Raw genomic sequence first — 9,413 nt, 5'->3', positions numbered from 1 at the left:
TGTGTGTATGTCTGTGGGTGTGTGTATATGTGTGTGTATCTGTGTGTGTATATCTGTGTATGTCTGTGGGTAAGTGTATCTGTGTGTGTATAAATCTGTATATATCTGTATGTGTGTGTATGTGTGTATGTGTGTGTGTATATCTGTGTATGTCTATGTGTATGTGTATATGTGTGTGTATATATCTATGTATGTCTGTGTGTATGGGTATATGCGTGCGTGTATCCATGTGTATGTATCTGTGTATGTCTGTGCATGTATGTGTGTGTATATATCTGTGTATGTCTGTGTATGGGTATATGTGTGTGTGTATCCATGTGTGTATATCTGCATATGTCTGTGTGTATGTGTATATGCACGTGTGTAGCCGTGTGTGTATATATCTGTGTATATGTGTGTATGTGTATGTGTGTGTGTGTATCTGTGTGTGTATACATCTGTGTATGTCTGTGTACATTTATATGCATGTGGGTGGGTGTGTATGTGTATGTGTGTGTACTATCCTTGCTTATCTCTACTTGAGCTTTATTGCTTACTACTTTCAAAGACAGAGTGAACTTTTTTCATTGTATCATTCTGCTAGCAACCTTCTGAATACTAATAAGAGAAAATTATTTTTCCTGGGAAAAATATTGCCGTGCATCCTGACATTTTTGGCAAGTCTTTTTCTACTCATAATGGAAAGTTTTGATAAAGTGAATTATCTTTTGTGCAGAGTTGTTTTCCTTTGTATTTCTCCGTGCCTACCGTTCTTTCAGTTTTTTTGTTAAATTATTATTTTCTCTGTATTACTTTACAAGTCGTAATTGCTTTGTTATCAGAAAGACAGAGGTGGGTTCATTTTATCCTTTTATCACCTAGCGGTAGTGCTGAATGAATTGTAGCGCTCCTCATTACCATAGCTTTGTTCTGCTCAGTTTTTAATGATAATTGCCCTTGTCATTTCTTGTAATGTAAGCTATAGAAATCTTCTGGTTAAAGAAGAGAGAGATTAACAAGTCAGAATATATTTTCAAAATGAATTGATAAAGAAAATTCATGTTTCATTTAAAAGCATTAATTAAGTGACAAGGAGCTCATGAAGTGAAATAAACAAGAGATGGACAAATGACATTGTCATAGCAAGTTGAAAAAAGCACATGAGCATGTGATTTACTGAGACAATACTATCTGTGCGGTTATGGTCATTCATATGCCCACCCTGCAATGTATAATCCTTTAAGATATATTTCTTTCTTTCTTTCTTTTTTCTCTTTTACACAAGCGCTCCCATATTTCTCTTCTTTATATGCCAAAGTTTTTTCTGATTTTTGCCCTTCTGGATAAGACACCACACATTTGTGTATTTATACTCAGAGTATACGCTGAGTTAACGCTGAGCAGAATAGGGGGCCGAATTTGTGCAAGTCAAAAGCTCCACATTGCCCTCTTCTGTCAGGTGGGGGAATTGCCTCTCAAACCCATCAGGTCAAGTAAGGTGGAACCTGCAGCAGTACCTAGGGGAAGATGCCTGTGTTTACCGGGTGTGAAGGAGTTGCTCTGTGGAGTGGAGATCAAAGAGGAGCTGATCCAGGGGTTTCTTTTTTTTTTTTTTAATATTTATTTATTTTTGATAGAGAGAGAGAGACAGAGCATGAGCAGGGGAGGGCCAGAGAGAGAGGGAGACACAGAATCTGAAGCAGGCTCCAGGCTCTGAACTGACAGCACAGAGCCCGATGTGTGGCTCGAACTCACAGACCATGAGATCATGACCTGAGCTGAAGTCGGACGCTCAACCGACTGAGCCACCCAGGTGCCCCGATCCAGGGGTTTCTTACTCAAGATATTCATAGGGTGAACTTCCAAGGAAATTGCATACTTTGGAAGGAGAATCCAACATTATCCCTTCTTGATTTAATTTTTTAATGTTATTTATTTTTGAGACAGAGATAGAGAGAGGGAGGGAGATAAAGAGAGAGAGAAAAGGGGAGGGGAAGAGAGAGGGAGACAGAATCCGAAACAGGCTCCAGGCTGTCAGCACAGGGCCTGATGCAGGGCTTGAACTCACGAACTGTGAGATCGTGACCTGAGCCAAAGTTGGACGATTAACTGACTGAGCCACCCAGGCACCCCGATCCCTTCTTGATTTAAATCTTCTGCTGCATAAACTGGGTCACTCTTGACAGTTTCTGAGCTAGTCCAATTTCACGACCTTACTTTGGAGGAGAGGTAGGACCCCCATGCCATGTTCCTTTTGCTTTTTGACCTGGTTGAGAACAGTTGATACTTGCCCAGTCTAATCAAGATAAAGGTGTAGTGTTCATGATAAAGTGTAGTGTATTTTCCAAAAAAGCTGAGTGAAAGTATCCTAGCCTTTACAAGAGCATAGAATTGAGCACATTTGTCATTTTCTGATCTGGACTCTGCTCTGTCTAGTTTGCAGATGAAATTTGGCAATCCTTCTAGCCTGAAGTAGATGTGTGTTTTAACTGCTTCCACATTCTAAATCCTATTCTGAATTCCTTGCCAGGACCAATGGAAGTTGTTAACTACTCAAAATGGGAAGGGTTGATAAAGTGCATTATGTTTTGTGCGATTGTTTTCCTTTGTATATCTCTATGCACCTCCCCTCGCCAATTCTCTCAGTTTTAATATTAAATTATTTTCTCTGTATTCCTTTGTAAGTTGTAGTTTGTTTGTTTGTAATTGCTTTCTGTTAGAACCTGCTTCCTGGTTTCCTCCCAAGGTGTAGGTAAGCAGATCAGCTCCTTGTGAGTCAGAAAGATATTTTTGTATTGGCTTATGATGATTCTTCTCCTGGTCCTCCTCACCTGTAAGTAAACCCCCCCCCCCCTTGCATTCAAAACGTATTTATACTGTTCTGAGTATTAGTGCTATTATGGTGAATAACCTTTACTGTTCCATCTCTAACACCCAGCCTGGAGTCGAACGCATGTTAGGGCTTCAGTAAATGTTTGTTGAATAAACGAATTGATCATATGCTTTCTGTTACAAGGTATTCGGCATCAGATGTAAGAGCTTACAAGTTAGAGCTGTGGGCCCCAGGAATTCCTGTCCTCACACTTGACCTTTTCCCTTAAACTTGCCTCAAGCTTATTCATGAGATGTTTCAGACTTGTTTAACTTTTTGATGGTGCACAGCAGTTCTAGCTAACATCTGGAGATCACAGTAGGGGACATGTGGACCAAGTCAGCGCCAGCTTTCCTCATAACCCGATGGTAATAAATTACTTCCTTGCAGTAACCGGAGGCAGACTCACACTCCAGTCTGGGTCTGGTTACTTGTTTCTGTTTCTGGTTTGAGGAATCCCTCCAACTCTTTGCTCACGTAAAAGCAGAGATGATGGTTGTGCCCAGAGCCGACTGGTTGAACAAGACATTGAATTTCACTCTCTTGGCTCTTTTTTTATAGCCCATAACCTACCTCTTCGCTTCTGACGTACCTTGAGGAAAGGATGATCCCAAATCTCCTGTATGAACCCAAATGTTCATATAGTTATGTATCTTCAAAACAACTACTTTTTTTTTTTTTTTTTTTTTTTTACTGATGGATATGCTCTGACAGTTAATGTTTGAAATGAGAATCTAGACTTTCTGATTCCTAACCTAGTGCCATTTCCATATTATAACACTTCTGAAGATTTGGTGACTTTTGGAACTATGTGATTGACTTAGTGATACTGTGGTACTTAATTATTATTCATGGTGACGCTTCCTTGTATTCTACATCACATTTCTGTCTTTTCATTAACGGCTTGAAGACCTTGTAAGAATTGTCTCTCTCTGTTTTCGCCATTCATCCCCTTGAGCACTTTTTTCAGGCTTTTGCACTTTGGCTTTTCTATCTGTCACTTTTTATCAGACTGTAATTGTCTTAGAAATAGATAAGCCCAGTAGTTTTACTGACTTCTCTCTTCCTGCATCTTTCTGCAGTACTGGAAGCTGGTGTTCAGCTTTCCCTTTTAGCATCAAAGACATGGCACTCTCCAGATAATACTGTTATGTTTCAGTAATTACTTTTTAAAAAACTTTTTAACGATGAAAAATTTCAAATATCTACAGGAGTAGCAAAAATGGTATAATGAATCCCTGTTTACCTATCAGCCAGTTTCAATAATGGTCAACACTTTGCTGCTTTGATTTTCCTATCTCCCCATGCTTTATTTTTTAGGGGATGAAAGCAAATCTCAGACTGCACATTATTTGAACTATAAATAATTCAGTGTGGATCTCTAATGTATAAAAACCTAAAAAATAACCCTGATGGCATTAGCACATCTAAGCATTAATGATAATTCCTCAGAATTATTCAGGAATCAGTCTGAATTCAGTTCCCCCGTTCATGCCATCTATTTTGGAACAGGAATCATTTGCCTCTGAGAATTTTACTGATGCTGAATCTGGCTAATTGTATCCTTGGGTGTTTTCAATATGTCCTTCTCCCCTCCGGATATTTTGTCAAGTCATAATTAGATCTAGAAGAGCACTGACCAATGGAGTTAATGCAAGCCACCAATGTAATTTTAAGTGTTCTAGATACTGCTATATTCTCCTCCAGAGGGGTTTACCATTTTTGCGTTCCCTCCAGCAACATGTGAGAGCGCTAATTTTCTTAGACCCTTGCAAACAGGACTCTGGCCTGTCGAGCGTAAGATTTTTTGGCTTTTTTGGTCAATCTGATTTTTGAGAAACAGGATCTTGGTGCAGTTTTAACTTACACGTCTCTTATCAACAGCCAGGGGAAGCATCTGTTATTTCCAAGGGCTATTTCCATTTTCTCCTCTGTGAACTGTCCCTATCTTTTGGTCATTTCCTAATGGATCGCTGATCCTTTCATTCTCAAATCTTTACAAATTCTTTATGAGGAGTCTTCGATCTTTGAGTTTGTTATAAATGAAAATTCCAAGTGTTCTTCCGCAGGTCCTACCTTCTTAACCTTTCACCTTGGCTTTTCCTTCTTCTCCGTTCCTTGTGCAGTGTTGCTCCGCGTGTCTGCCATCACAATGCTTCTCATCCTCTTCTCTGAGCTCATCCATCAAGGATGCAACATGTTTATACCCAGCTATGAGTACTTCAAGACAGGGACTCATGTTATGTTAATTTTTGTATTTCTAACACCTGATGCGGTGGTTAACTCACGGGAGATGTTTGATATGTTAATTGTTTGAAACTCTCTGCTGTGATGTGCAAAACTTACCTCTCACCTCTACCTATATCTTTGTTCATGTTTTTCTTACTGCCTGGATTTTCCCTCTTTTTTATTTTCTAGATCTGAACCAATTGAAATTTCACCTATCTTTCAAGGCTCATCTGTGCCATTTTCTCTATGAAAGCTTTCCTGGTTTCCTTAAGGTGATCTTCCCTTCCTTTGAAATCTTTTATGCTTTGTGTCTCTTGCTGGGTCCTCAACGTGTGACCCCTTCCCCTTACTCATATGCTTTGCAGAGCCTAGTACATAGGCTGTAAGGAAAAGGCAGCTGTCGGATTACACTAAATATGAATAATGTGTCCTTCATCTATTTTACATATTTGGCTTATCTTGCCTGTCTAAGTTCTCATCATAAGTTTCTTGAAGGCACATCAGATCACATCTGAATCACCAGAGTCCACACTGATTAGTCCATTTAAATGGACATTTTTGGTCTCTGTGTAGGAGCTAGAAAATGGAATAGATGGAGTGACTCCATGGATGCTTAAGGCCCCTTTGCCCTGAGCTATTTGTCCCATCGGCTCGGTCACAGGACCTATAGGATGCCACCAGCCCACAGCATGGAGGGTTTCTAGTAAATGCATTTGTTATTTAGGAAGGGCTAACATACTCTCCTTTAATGGTCAGTGATAGATTTGGTTGAAATAGCTTCTCAGATTGTTAACTGGTTACCCCAGACTTTGATAAGGGCCATTTTTGATCAAGAAATACCAAGAATGTGGGTCAGTTCATAGGACATTGTGTGTACCTGAACACAGTGAGCGAAGGCAGGACTGACAAGAGAGGGGACTGGGTGTTCCTTTAGACATACTTTTCCTTTGCATTTTTTTTCCCTCAGAAAAGAAGCCTTTGTTTATAATGGTGGTCTTTCCTATTTCTTACAATGCATGTGTCTGTTCAGCTGAGTAGAGCTCATACAATTTTCAGATGTTGAAAGCTTTGGGGCTAAGGAATGGTTTTTAGATGCCAACTATTATTTTAATGCTAAAATTACATAAGGAACCAGTAATGTTGCTGGGAAGCCTGCCTCATTTGCATGTTGATTAAAAGGTGTCTGTGAAGATTGGGGTGGGGATGGAACAAATAAACTTTGCGTGTGGATCATGTATTTTTCTTCTGGTTGGAATTGGGACATATCCTTTGCCTAGGAAGGCTTTGGAGTGGCTGCAGAGAGAACCGGTCATTTATAAAAATCTTCTTACTAAATCTCAAGTAGCCTCCCTGGCTTTGTTCGTGTACATGCTCGTGGGTACTGAGGTGTGTGTTCAGTACATCTCTTCCTGACCTACTGATTCTCTAAAGCTGCCAAAACAAAACAAAACACAAAACAAAATACACTTTCTCCAAACCTGTCTTCCACGGTTGTACGATATTCATTTTAGTTAGAATTAAATTTCTTGTATATGTGCCATGGGTTATTGTTGTCAATCTCCTTCAATCTTGGATACACTGTGATTTGTAAGGTGTTTTTTTTTTTTCCCCTTTGCACTTGGACGTTGTAATTATAGTCATGTCGTATCTGATAGGAACTGCCAGGTCAGTTTTGAGGATTTCTTTGTGTGGTTGGAAGATAGCCTTTGTTCCCCCCTTTTTTTTTTTTTTTTGGTCACATAGCAAATATGCTTTTCCTTGTCACTTGTGATTTTTCATCCTTTTTGGCCATATCGTTAATGCTATCTAAAATTCTATTTGGGACCCTGTTTTGCTCACAGCCATCACAAATATAATCAGGATTTTCATGTGGAAGCTGATTTGATATTTGAATCTTGCTTTTATCCACTTTTCAGCAAGCCATCAATATCCTTGCCAGATGCTAATCTTTTTTTTTTTTTTTTTTTTTTTGAAGGACTTCGGCTCAGGTTGTGATCTCATGGTTGGTGAGTTTGATCCCCATGTCGGCCTCTGTGCTGACAGCACGGATCTTGGAGCCTGCTTTGGATTCTGGGTCTCCGTCTCCCTCTGCCCCTCCCCCACTTACCCTTTGTCTCTCTCTCTCTCAAAAATAAACATACATTAAAAAAAAAAAAGTAGACTTCATGCCCAGCACAGAGCCCAGCACAGAGCCCAACCAGGGGCTAGAGCTCAGGATCTTGAGATCAAGAGTTGCATGTTAAACCAACTGAGCCACCCAGGCACCCCACCAGGTGCCAGTCTTTATGTTTACCCGATGTCAGTTATTTGAAACACGAAACATCCTTCACGAGCCATCTAAAGCTAGGTGTCATTGCCAACTGCTGTTGAAGAAGTGGTGCAGTTTTTCCTTTAACAATATTTTCACATGTAACAAAGGAATACAGTTAAAGCTACTGGGCGTTCTCAATTTGATGGAGAAATAGGAGGTCGAGTATGTTACCTATCTAAAGGGACCCTTACCAGGACAGCCAACTTTATCATTGTTTTTATTTTATTGTTGTCCGAATAATGGGGAGGAAAGAGGAATGGAGTGGGTAATGCTTTAGCACTTTTTCAACCAGATTTATAAAAATCTTACTAAATCTCAAGTAGCCTCCCTGGCTTTGAACAAAAGGTGTTTGAACAACAGGAATTAACATCTAGCAATAATTGATGGGATATTGTTTGTTATTATATTGGTAGCACAGGTGATTTCAGTTATGGACTATGTGCTTTCCTTTTAATAATTAGAAAATGTCTTAGTGTCCTTGATCCTTCCGCTCAGTGGTGGGCAAGCTCTAGCCCTTGGGCCAAATACTGCCCACAGCCTGTTTTATAAATAAGTTTTATTGGAACATATCCACACCCATTCATTTGTGTATTGTCTACGGTAGCTTTCATGCAACAATGTCAGAGTTGAGTATAAGCCACAAGGTCTAAAATATTTACTAGCTGGTCCTTTGTAGAAAAAGGTTGTTGGGGTGCCTGGGTGGCTCAGTCAGTTAAGTTTCCAACTTTGGCTCAGGTCATGATCTCGCAGTTCGTGAGTTCGCCCAGCCCCCTGTCGGACTCTGTGCTGATAGCTTGGAATCTGGATCCTGCTTCGAATTCTGTGTCTTCCCTCTCTCTCAAAAATAAATAAACATTAAACAAATGTCTTAAAAAGAAAAACTTTGATAACCCACACTTTGGTTGAACCAGGTGTCTTGGGGTGTACCCTCGTTGGGGTATTTCCCTATATTGATAATTTTTTTGGGAAAGATGATAAAAAGATGTTTCACATTTGTTCCACATTGTGTGTCTTTGAACACACAACCTATTGTTAAGAATGAATTAATTTTTATCCAAGAATGTGTTATTTGAATCTATGAAGTAGTCGTTACTGTGTGTTGTGTGTCTCAGTAGATACAGGAGGACAATCATATGTACAGATTCTGTTGGGTTTCTGAGAAAGAGAGAGAGAGAGAGAGAGAGAGAGGGAGAGAGAAAGGAGACAGGATACAAGATGTTTTTTTGTTTCAGTTCCTGTACATCTCTTTTGAGTTATTTACCTTGGCTGTTTTATGTTTCAGTCAGTTTCTTGCAAGGTTAAAATCTGCTTCCCACTCCTTGCCATGGCCTTGACGTCACTCAGCATTTGGAAAATGGAGACAGTTGGCATTGACTTAATACTTAAGTTTTGGTGAATTTGTTCTTATGTATTTGTTTTTGTCCAAGTGATAAGAACACAAAGTAAGAAATCAGGAATACAGACGAATTTATGATGACGAGGGAAATCACCCTGCTCTATACCTCACATTCCCAGGCTCCTTTCCACCAGCATCTCTGTTGACCATTAAAATGGAATTCTAGGGGGCGCATGAGTGGCTCAGTCAACTGAGTGTCTGACTTTTGATTTCTGCTCAAGTCATAATCGTGGGGTCCTGGAATTGAACCCTGTGCTGGGCAAGGAGCCTGCTTGGGATTTTCTCTTTCTCTCCCTCTACTCTCATGTTCTCTCTCTCTAAAAAAGAAAAGAGAGGGAGAGAGAGAGACAGAGAGAGACAGAGACAAAAAGACAGCATGAAAAAAATTCTGGTAGTTATTGGAAAAAAAAAATCATCAACCCCTATTTCTTAATTTAATGACTGGAGCGTTTCTTCTTACTCCCTGCTGTGAGAGACGATGATTGGCCCCCTCACCCTTTTCCTGAACTTTGGTAGTTACATTAGTATTTTCAGCTTTACTTTTGGTTCCTTTCTTAACTTTAGAAAATATATCAACAATCCTCTCTCTTGTTCCCTTTACTTTAGTCAGTTGACTTGATTTTGCT

This window comes from Panthera uncia, assembly GCF_023721935.1.
Source record: "Panthera uncia isolate 11264 chromosome A1 unlocalized genomic scaffold, Puncia_PCG_1.0 HiC_scaffold_17, whole genome shotgun sequence".
In the NCBI taxonomy this organism is placed as follows: Eukaryota; Metazoa; Chordata; class Mammalia; order Carnivora; family Felidae; genus Panthera; species Panthera uncia.
The sequence above is the reverse complement of the archived record's forward strand: the minus strand, read 5'-3'. Positions refer to the sequence as shown.